At 33.7% G+C, this 12,038-nt stretch overlaps 1 long non-coding RNA gene and 1 other non-coding gene across 2 annotated transcripts; one reads left to right on the plus strand and one right to left on the minus strand.

Moving 5' to 3' along the window:
• Positions 1-5,368: 5,368 nt before the first annotated feature.
• LOC128032726 (small nucleolar RNA R71) lies at positions 5,369-5,475 on the minus strand. Its single transcript, XR_008189015.1, has one exon. It is a non-coding gene; the product is annotated as a small nucleolar RNA R71 (small nucleolar RNA).
• A 2,268-nt stretch (positions 5,476-7,743) lies between these two features.
• On the plus strand, positions 7,744-10,193 carry LOC105785554 (uncharacterized). Its single transcript, XR_008197584.1, has 6 exons — positions 7,744-7,906; positions 8,025-8,091; positions 8,171-8,232; positions 8,584-9,156; positions 9,393-9,513; positions 9,927-10,193. It is a non-coding gene; the product is annotated as an uncharacterized LOC105785554 (long non-coding RNA).
• Positions 10,194-12,038: the final 1,845 nt, after the last annotated feature.

Raw genomic sequence — 12,038 nt, forward strand, 5'->3', positions numbered from 1 at the left:
TATCCATAATGGAGGAAATGAGGGAAATAGAGGTGACTGTGGAAGTGTGTTTTTTATAGTAGAACCGAATGTAGAATAATTATATGTGTTTTACCTCTAGTAAGGCATATAAATAAAAATCGAGACTGGTAAAGACCTTGGCCTTGCGGGAGGGGGGACACGAATTTTTTCAAATTAACATTGAAGATTTGTGGATGTAGGTTGGTATAAATGATATATGGACTTTTCAGAGCGATGAAAGGATCAAAAGCTATCGCAAAGAAGGGTCCATGAACTATGAATGCAAAGTATGTGGATGATAATTATGTAAAGTTCTATGTGTGAACCGTGAATGCAAAGTATGTGCGTACTAATTATGTAAAGTTTTATGTTCTAGCTAGCATTGTAGCATATGTGCTGACATTTATTGTGAAACATTTGAACGTGTTGATGTTACAATATAGTTGTATGGAACCTGTATTCATATAGTAAAACATGTGCGAGCGGTATTGAATGTGTAACACCCTATACACAATTTGATGCCGAACCAGAGCTATAGGATGCTACAGAAGATAATGAAACAAATACATGTAAATTTGACATTTAGCAATCAAAACTGTCACACCCCAAAAAATAACAGATCTAAAAGGCGAGTGAGGTATGCATGTTAACTATTTTGGTGCAATATGGTAGTATAATTCGCCACCTTGCTGGCTTGCTGGTGAGTTAGAGTATTGGCGCATACTAGCGTTAAAGTATCCAACTGTTGGTAGTATCTAACGATTTAGTTTCAAGGTATCTTCAAGTGAAGAAAAGAATACACTCAAGGAAGAGTATGCCATAGAGTTCTGGCTAAGCGTGAAGAGCTTACCAAGTGTATGATAAAGTTGTAGGAGACTTAATTATATTTAAGACTAAGCCATACGCGAGTCACTGCCAAGGTATAGTACTCTTGATTTGCTTGAGTACTGTTCAAGTGGGTTCTTGTAACTGGATTGGTTGGGAGTCAACTGAATTGATTTGACCTTCCCCATGACTGGACAAACATTAACGTTGATCTTCGTCAAATTTTTTTATCTTTCCCCTTGGTTTTGTAGTGAAATCATGGGATAATTTCATTAAGCATTGTCACTTTTCAAAATCCACAAAAGAGGGACTAGGAGTATATATATAATGAATAGGGGCATTCCAGGTTGTCTTTCTTTCTGCTCTATATCCTAGTCCTTCTTTCTAACCTACATGTTCTTTTATTCTTTGTTAAGCTAGAGCTAAGATTTTGTTTAATCAATGGATGGTTCAACCTTCTAGTAAATCTTATAGCTCTGTATGTTACGATTGTTGAAGCATAAGAATGTTAAAAGATGGAAGAATAGTAAGGTGCGAGTGGAAGGCCCTACATAGGGGTCACATGTAGTTGAAGCGTTAGGAAACTATTTGTAAATAGGGATTTTAATGGAAATTTCATGATCTTTTAAGTAGTTGTTACTACTGGATTGGGAAGGACATTCGAAACACAAGCTCTAGCTCAAGGTAAAGGTAGGTCTCTGGTGAGTCTCTAGACCTGACTCCTGTATATTAATTTATGATAATTCTTTTTATGGTTGATGTCCCTGTAGTTGTGCATGTCTTATTGAGGAGTTGTTGTATGTATGTAGGTCTGTGTGTGTTTTCTGTGAAGTATCTACATGTATGTAAATGAAGTGTACGATGTGCTACTTGAATATGACGATGTGTGGTAGCATGCATGGGAAATTATGTGTTGGGAAGTATGTTTCTGTTATGGGTATGAGTGAAATCTATGTAAATGTATTCATTATGTTAAATGAATGATGCATGACCAAATATGGTTGGTGATAAGGGGGTTCAAGTAGAGTGTCGAGAAAATATGTGATGTGATATTGGACCCCGTGGTGGTGTTTAGATGACGTTTGACGAATAGTAATCACAAAAAAATGTAGTCGGATGGGACTGTAAACATGTGGTTCACTGAGACAGTGGACACGAGAAAAAGCTAGTGTGGGAAATAAATGGCAAGACCATGGCCATGCCACATTCTGGAAATGGTAGAAGAGTCACATTTGCCTACTTGGGTTTCTGTATGCCTCAGGGGCAACGATGGGCAAACCTCAGATGATGCTGAGTTTAGACAAATCCATATTGCAAAACATGAAAGTTTACATGGTGCCTTTATGGTAAACTAAAAATTGCCTTTGTGGTAAGTTATCTATAAAGCCATTGTGGAAAATTATCTAAAAAGCCTATACGGCGTAGTATTTGGGAAGCCTTAGTGGAAAAGTTATATGGAAAGCCTGTATGGTGAATTCTGTAACACATAAGTGGCGAGTTGTTAGTCCGCATTCGTGGCAAAATCTTGGTATGCCTTTGAGGCATTTTTTGAAAGAATTCTTGGTAGTGTACTTGACTGATGAATCCACCATAGTAATCCTCTAGGACAGAAAGCTTGTGTAAGACCCTTAACCTGACTCAATTCACTGATTTCGGATATCGGATGTTGCCACATACAAACACTTAGAATAATTTTAACAATTGGCGTACACAAAGTTTTAACATATTTAATTTCGTTTAAATAAAGGTTGTTTTGAACAAAGAAGTAAAGAGAACACTCAATGAATACAACAGACTCTTAGAATCATATTTAACATTACAACCCAAAGATTTGTTAAAAACGGTCTACCTTTAAAGTGTGGTTTACTATACGCCCTGCTCCTATGTCGTTCTATGTATGCATCATATCTCAACTTGCTATTTCTTTGGCTTATTCCTGGCTTGTCCCTCTTGGTGCACTCATTCATACTTTAGCACCTGAAATAAGAATGAACACTTGTAAGTTCAAGAGAAATTAGTGAGCTTTAATACATAATACCTTGGCCGGTAATTTTGTAATATTGCATATATGCCTATATGCCAATTTCCATACTAAACATATCATTTCTGATTTGGGCAGACACTTTCATAATATTGGACATGCACTTATACGCCAACTACCATGCTTAACGTAACAACTTTCACTTTACTACTTGGTTGACTTCAAATCTTACCAGATAATATCCTATTATATTTTTTCTTGAGAAAAATGAAGGTACTTCTCTAAGGAATATCACTACAGAGTCCACTTTCTACGATATTTCTTTTCAAACCAACACTTACTATTTTTCCTAGAATAGTTGTTTACAGGTACTATCTGATAACTGTTGAAAAGAGTTATATTTCATGCCTTTGGTCCTAGTTAATTGTCTGTACTTAAGTACATCTAGTTGCATTTTAGGACATTTCATTAGTATATTTAGCATTGCATTAGAAATTGGGTTGCGTTTAAATATTAAGTACTTTTAATTGCGTTGAAAAGAGTTATATTTCATGCCTTTGGACCTAGTTAATTGTCTGTACTTAAGTACAACAAGAAATAAAGGAGTGAAGTTTTGTCAGGGCAAAAGGGTGGTTGGATTGCCAACTCGTATGCCGTGGCAATGCCGGGAAGGTGTCAATCAGCATTCAGCGCATATCAATTTCAACCAAACTCTACTTGTACTAGATAAATATGCCTAGAAAAGAGGAGAAGATAAATCTTGGGCTGTTGAAATTATCCTAAAAAAGAAAAAGAACAATGTAAAAAGAAGAAAATGAGGAAACCTTAGAGAGTGAATAAGAATGAAGATCCTTAGACAAAATAAGATGGTAGTGGCTGCATAGAGAGAGGAAGGGGGAAACGAAGGCAGTCCCTCTCAACCACCTTAGGACACTACACAGCTGGAGTGTGGATTGGGTAAGCGAACATTATTTTCTCGACGTTCTTCCATTATTTTGAATCTATTCCTTCGTGAATTATAGTGATTAAAATGATGTTTGAGTTGAATTTTATGTGCCAACCTATGAGCTAAATCTCATAGAGTTGGGATTAATTTGATGAAACTTTGACTATCTGTAATGGCTGCAGTATAAATCTTAACTATTTTACTATTTCATTGAATTGTTTTATTCTTTAAAATGTATATGAGCAATCCCTAGACATAGTTGACTGTGCAACATACCCTTAAATTTATCTAAATTATGAAAAAGGCTAGATTAGTTAGACTATGGTTGAATGATATGAGCAAGTATTTTACAAATACTTGTAATAGACTCGAGACATAGAGCATCATTCATACAAAAGGAAATAGTGCAAGGTACCATATTAAAGGCCTATATACACAGGCAAGGTAACTTGGGGGTTTCGCTCTCAAAAGAAGCAGGCCACTTTAGAACTCTTCTGAGCAATAGGATACGTATGATTTTGCTGAGGCATTATTGACAGGAAAAGTAGATTCTTAGTAATCTCGACCTTCCCACTCTACATCGCGTAACCTTTATCTTTTGCCATAGAATCATTTCCATAGCATACTTAGTTATTTATCTGTTCATTTACTTATTAATAGTCACGTCATCATTCTCGTAATTACCATTGCATTTTTTTTACTCTTGCTTTGCCTTAGCATTTTCCAATATCAGTCAGTATACTTTTCGCACTCATCCTTATTATTTAAATTTATTACTGCATACTTAACTCGATTTCACCATAACATTAATTATTATCATAACTTGACCATTTTTATAACTAATCCAATCCCTGTGGAGACAATCTCACTTATCACTTCATTACTTTACCCGACATGTATACTTGCACAATTTGCATATAATTTCACACGCGTCAAGTTTTTGGTGCCGTTGCCGGGGACCGACAATTTGGTGTAATTGTGTTTGGTTATTTTACTTAATTCTATTAGTTTTATTTAACTTAGTTTCATTTAATTTCTATAGGTTTGCCAGTAGTGTATGAGAAGAGGTTTTCTTGCTAACAATGAGTATCCTTTTCACCTAGAGATCGAGAAGAGGTTTGCCAGAAGGTGAAAAGAACTGAGAAAAATTGCTAGAAATGAGAATGATCCTGGTCTTAACAATAATCCAAATGGTCCTGGTCTCAATAATAATCCAAATTTTTAGGATGTTAATCCTTCTATTTGGCAGGTGATAGATGATCGAGATAGACCCATTCGAGAGCATGTTGTTCCAATTTTGGATAATTTGAATCCATGGATAGTCAGGCCACAAATACAAGCTCAAAAATTTAAGCTAAAACTGGTAATGTTTCAAATTTTGCAAACAATAAGAAAATTTAATGGATTACATTCTGAAGATCCGAGATTGCACTTAAGACTTTGCCTTGAAGTTTGTGACTCGTTCACGCATCGGCCAAAGACTTAAATTGTTTCCTTATTCTTTAAGAGATCGTATGAGAGCATGGCTAAATGCTTTGTCGTCGTGGACAGTGACATCATGAAATGATGTTTGCCAGAGGTTTTTGCTATGCTATAATCCACCGAACATGAATACCAAGCTTAGAAATGATATCACATCTTTTCAATAGTTAAAGGATGAAACGTTATATGAAGCTTGGGAATGATTTAAAGATTTAATTCGAAAATGTCTGATGTATGGATTTCAACACTAGACACAGATGAAGATATTCTATAATGGGTTGAATGCACATACAAGGATGATAGTTGATGCTTTTGCCAATGGTACTTTATTGGATAAATCTTATAATGAAGCATATGAGATTTTGGAAAAAATTACCAACAATGACTATTAGTACCCTACTACAAGAGTTGGGATGTACAAGGGAGCTGCTGGTACCATGGAGCTTGATGTAATTACTTCGTTGATAGCCCAGGTATCTTCTTTAGTTAATATGGTCAAAACAATGAAGAAGCCCACTACAACTCAGGAGATGAACTTAGTAAAACTGTTATGCATTTATTATTACGAAGATCATGTGTTTGATGAATGCCTATCAAACCCAGCATCAGTATACTACACGAGTAATTTTAACCGAGATACTAATCCCTATTCCAACACTTACAATTCGAGGTGGAAGCAGTACCCAAATTTTAGTTGGAATAATCAAGGTGCAGGGAGTTCACACAATGTTTCTAGACAAAATATCCACAATGAACCGCCCGGTTATAATCATCCTATGCCGAGGAAAAATGCCCAACAAGGTGAGGTATCATCTTCTAATTCTATTGAATCTTTATTGACGGGGTATATGGCCAAAAATGATGTTATGATTCAGAGTCAGGCTGCATCTCTCCAAGCTCTTGAAAATCAAGTGGGGAAAATAGCGAACACTTTAAATTCAAGGCCATAAGGAGCATTGCCAACTGATATTTAAAATTCGAGAACCCAAGGGAAGGAGCAGTGCAAGGCCATTTGATATATTTAAAAAAATTTAATCTAAACCATTTGATATATTTAAATATTAGTTTAAATAGAATTAATAAATAAGTTAAAAAAGTAATAGATTGATATGAATATTTAGGTATAATTATTTATTTTGGAGAGGACCAAATTATAAGAAAAATACAAAATAAAAATGAAATAAAAATGATATGGATATATAGGTAATTATTTAATTTAGATAATTTTAACTTAATAATTAATTACGACCATTTTATCATTTGTTTTCTTATTAAAATATGCAATATTTATTTTGAGAGTACTTGTTTTTTTTATTTTATAAAAATCAATCTATAAAAACAAAATAAAAATATTTAGCATAGCAAAACGCGTCATTTTGTTCAAAATGAAATAATATTTTATGGCATTTTTCATAAAAACGCATAAAAAAATAAATCAATTTATAAAAAATAAAATAAAAAATTTTTAACATAGCAAAACGGCGTCATTTTGTTCAAAATGAAATAATATTTTGCGGCGATTTTCATAAAAAACGCCGCAAAAAAAATAAATTTATAAAAAAATAAAATAAAAAATTTTTAGCATAGTAAAACAGCGTCATTTTGTTCAAAATGAAATAGCGGCGTTTTGTATATAAACGCCGCAAAAAATAAATCAATTTATAGAAAAATAAAATAAAAATTTTTAGCATAACAAAACGGCGTCATTTTGTTTAAAATAAAATAACGGTGTTTTTTTATAAAAACGCCACAAAAATTAAATCAATTTATAAAAAAACAAAATAAAAAAATTTTAGCATAGCAAAACGGTGTCATTTTGTTCAAAATGAAATAATATTTTGCGGCGTTTTTATGAAAAACGCCGAAAAAGATAAGCAATAGCGACGTTTGTTATAAAAACGACGCAAAAAATAAATCAATTTATAAAGAAATAAAATAAAAAAAATTTAGCATAGCAAAACGGCGTCATTTTGTTCAAAATGAAATAGCAGCGATTTGTATAAAAACGTTGCAAAAAATAAATCAATTTATAAAAAAATAAAATAAAAAATTATTAGTATAGCAAAACGACGTCATTTTGTATAAAAACGCCGTAAAAAATAAATCAATTTATAAAAAAATAAAATAAAAAATTTTTAGCATAGCAAAACGGCGTCAATTTGTTCCAAATGAAACAGCGGCATTTGTTATAAAAACGCCACAAAAATTAAATCAATTTATAAAAAACAAAATAAAAAAATTTTAGCATAGCAAAACGGCGTCATTTTGTTCAAAATGAAATAATATTTTGCGGCGTTTTTAAACGCCGCAAATGATAAGCAATAGTGGCATTTTCTATAAAACCGCCGCAAAAAATAAATCAATTTATAAAAAATAAAATAAAAAAATTTTAGGATAGCAAAACGGCGTCATTTTGTTCAAAATGAATTCGCGATGTTTTTATAAAAAAACGCCGCAAAAAATAAATTAATTTATAAAAAACAAAATAAAAAATTTTTATGAAAAGATATTCAAAATCCCGCTCACTCCCAAAAAAAAAATTTTTGGTTACCCGCTCGTTACTCCCTCTTCTCGTCATCTCCATCGCGCGCCCTAAATACCCCAAATTTTGTACTTAATTCTTTTTCCCTTTTAATCTCAAAATTCCATGAGTTCCTTTACCCCAACATCTCGTAATACCGTTCAAATCCCTAAACCTTTTCTTTTTCTCTCCATGAATTTATATATATATATATATATGCATATAACAAATGATTCATTGATTTGGGGTTTTGTTTCTTTCTGAATCAGGACAAATGGGTTTTCCGATCTATACCAAAAGACCACAGGGATTGATCTATGGAATTCCCATTATGAGGTTTACAATTTAGTTTTTAAGCTTTGTGGGGTTTTGTTTGTTGTTGTTCTTTATTCCATTTTTGTGTGTGTTTTTGCAGAGAATGAAAGAAAATTACAGGAGGTTGAAGGAGATAAACAAGAAGCTGAGAAGGGAGATTAGGTATAATGAAAATTATATAATCTAATATGGGATTTCTTGAAGAAATTCCGTGCTTGTAGCTCTGCCTCTCCAATTGACGATTTCTGATAAGTGTCATTTCCCATTGTAGACTAGTCTTCACTGCTTCTATGTAGCTCTACACATAAATTGAACCTGTGGCAAACTAGGATTATAATTCTTTCTGTCAGACGCCCACACACGCAGAAGCTTTCACATATCTAACAATTTTTAAACAGTCAAAAAATATTTATTTAATATATTAAAGTTAAAAATCATTCTCTGTTTTGATAGTCTTGGTGGGTGTCTGTATATTGAACTTCATCCTCACACTTGTTATATTTCAATTTGTAGGTTGAGCTAGAAAAACATTCAAGGGGACTTTTAATGCCTGTTTGAGGAGCTGTTACCTTTCCGGTGCCTTTTTGGTCTGACTTTAAAAAGAAAAGAACCGATATCTTTGAGACATTTTTCTTGTTTTTACTGATGTGATGCGGTAAAAGCTGCAATGCGTGTTATTGAGGCTTCTGTAAGGATATACTATTCTGAAGTCTGTCTCAAAGCTGTTCAACAAACAAACCTTCTGCGTTTCTGTATTATGTTTTTCTTCCAAGCTGACAGCCTGGTCAATGTTACTTATCTGCTATATAATTGTGCATTTGCCTGTGCTATTTGATAGTTAAATGGTGCAGTATTTCATACTACCTGCGCAGTTGTTTTGTTTTGTTTTTACATATATCATGGTTCTGTTATGGAATGTATGTCTTTTGTAGTGGGTAGCGTTTCCATAAAAAATCATGTTTACGCTGTTAAAGGAGTTGTGAAATGGTCTGAATGTAGTTTAGTTGCTAATCTAATATATTTCTTCATAGGCTTGCTGAGAACATCCAAGATGCTTATGGTGAGGCAGCTAGCATTGCTGAATAGGTTTTTCTCTTCTCTCCTGGCTCCATCTCTTTCAACCAGACTTATTTTTCTTAATGTTGTTAAGTGAATTTAAATTGGCTATTTTGCTTAATGTTCATACAGTTCTAACCCTATACTTACATCAATGGTGTATGTTTCAAACCACGCATTATTTTATTTTCTAACCCTCATTTTTTAGCATACTTTTCTTAACATGGAAGAATAAGCTATGATTTCGACCTTGATGTTGATGGCAGTTGCATTGTTTAACACCAAAACCCATATTTTACGGGTTTTTCAAAGAAGAAAAATGCTCAGAATAGATGGTCTCTGCAAAAAGATGGGCTACAAGGATGCCAAGTTACTGATGCTTTACGGGTATTAGATTTATCCTTTTTCATCTCTTGTGTGTTCCTAGCTTTCACTGTAAAATGGGATAGCTAAATTATATGGTTTCAGCATGCTCCAAATTCCTGAAAAAAGGTTGAGAACATTGGCAAGTAAATTTTTAGAGAAAGTTCTATGAAGTTTTTTATGGATTCTGTGGCGCAGACCCGTATTTTTTATTTTGGCATATCATGTAATTGTTGTACAAGTAAAGTAAAAAGTAGACTGAAGCAGTTTACTATGAAGTTTTAATCTATGCTTGATTTCCCATGGATTTCCATACCAACTAGCTTCGATACGGATCTGCTGCTTTTAGTTTCATGCGATCTCCTCACTGTTAACTTGTAATTATCCTTTTTCCACCTTTTGATGAGTGATTTTGCTGCTGCTATTGTTGTTATTAGGCTCTGATAGCCAATGGCGTTGAGGCGGGAACTATCCAGTGTGGGCGTCCAAAGGAACAGAAGTTCTGGATCTCGTTTGCGTATCGTGATTCTTTTTTTCTTCTCAATTCTGACGCTCATTGCTTTGAGTTCATTACAATTCTGCTGCTTTCAGTTTCACGCTCATTGCTTTGAGTTCATTACAAGATTTCCTTGATTAAATAAATGTATTATATATTTTATTACCAAGATTTACTTGATTAAGAAAATGCATTGTATGTTTTATTACCTTGCATATGTATTATTTATTTTAGTTTTGATTCTAAATTTTTATTTTTACTTAAGAGTTCTAATTTTTGGATTTTAATTGTGTTATTAATTTATTATTTTAAATTCATTAATTTTTTATATTTAGTTTTAAAGTTAAAATTTTTGTAAAAAATTTAATTTAAATAATATTTTTATTTATCCTTAAAACATAATATAATATTTATCATAGAAATAAATATTATTTAAAAAATTATTTTTTAAAGATATGGTTTTAGCGGCGTTTGCGTGAAAAGCGCTGCTACAGGTCTGTTCTATAGTGGCGTCTGTGGGAAAAGCGCCGCTAAAGGTCTTGATCTATAGCGGCGTTTGTGGAAAAAGTGCTGCTAAAGGTCTTGATCTATAGCGGCGTTTGCAAAAAAAGCGCCGCTAAAGATCTTGAGCTATAGTGGCATTTGTGAATAAGCGCCGCTAAAGGTCCTGATTTATAGCGGCGTTTATTAAAAAATCGCTGCTAAAGGTCCTGATCTATAGCGGCGTATATTTCTATAAACGCCGCAAATGTTTGCGGCGTTGACAACAGTGGCATTTTTTGCAGCGCTTTCAAAAACGCAGCAAATTCTTTTAGCGGCACTAAAAAGCGCCGCTAATTGTGAAAAAAAACGCCGTTAAAAACCTGTTTTGGTGTAGTGTTCGCATGCTGCCCACATCCATCCCCTGCTGCGTGCTACTGCCTTGCATACCCGAGCAACACATCACTCTTTCACCCATCCTTAGCCAAAAACCCCTCAACCTATTTTAATTTTCCATATTTTGATTCAAAATTATCTATCTTAAGAGCTCTTAATTTTTACAAAAAAGGTGGCAAGACCAATTTTTCTCCTAAATTTTAATTTAATTCTCTAATTTTTCAATTTATTGAATTATCAATATTTTATATTAATTAAATTTTTGAGAAAATAATTATTACCATCTTATGATCAGGCTAATCATGCCTCGTAAGAAAACTCGTGCATCTGCCCAAATTGACGAATCATAAAACAAGTTCCACTGTGAAGAAGCTAAAGCAAGATACGAGAGTATCTTCAAGAATCAACATATGCATCTAGAGAAAGGTTTCACATTGAAAGAAAGAAACTATATTGGTTTTATGGCGCGTATTCGTCATGTTACTGAAACTCTCAATTGGGAGTTGTTTTGTGAGAAGAGACCTAGTGTGAATGAGGAGTTAGTACGCGAATTCTATGCGAATTGAACCAAAAGTGAGTTGACAGAAGTTCCAGTTTGCGGAATTAAGGTACCAATAACTAATGTGTTCTTTGAATTGTCTGATTTCAAAAACGACGAATATTCCACCTTGATGAGCAATATAGAGTCTGGAAATTTGTTAAAAATTCTCGAGCAACTTACAGTTTCAGGTTCTAAGTGGACTGTGTCAAAGTAAGGAATCCACACTTTTCGAAGAGAATATTTGACACCACTCCCAAAGGTATGGTTCTACTTCATCCGATTCAGCCTTATGCCTAGCTCACATGAGACTACAATCTCATTAGTATTATACTCAATTTTAATTGGGAAGACCATTGATGTGGGAAAAATCATCTTGAGGAAAATGCGGAATTGTGTCGTTAGACGTTCACGTTTTGGCCCAGCTTACTTTCCCTTTACGATAACAATTTTGTGCTTGAAAGCTAAAATTCTTGCAAACGTAAAGAAGATAGGCTATAGCCAGGGCACAATCACAGATTGGGACCTCTATCGAATAGCTGGAGACTTTTTCTACAGCAACGGGTTGAAGAAAGTGAGGATCCCGAAAAAGAAGAAAAAGAAGATCCTGCAGAGATCGAGCCAGTGCAATCAGCTGAA

Source organism: Gossypium raimondii, chromosome 1 (genome assembly GCF_025698545.1).
Source record: "Gossypium raimondii isolate GPD5lz chromosome 1, ASM2569854v1, whole genome shotgun sequence".
In the NCBI taxonomy this organism is placed as follows: Eukaryota; Viridiplantae; Streptophyta; class Magnoliopsida; order Malvales; family Malvaceae; genus Gossypium; species Gossypium raimondii.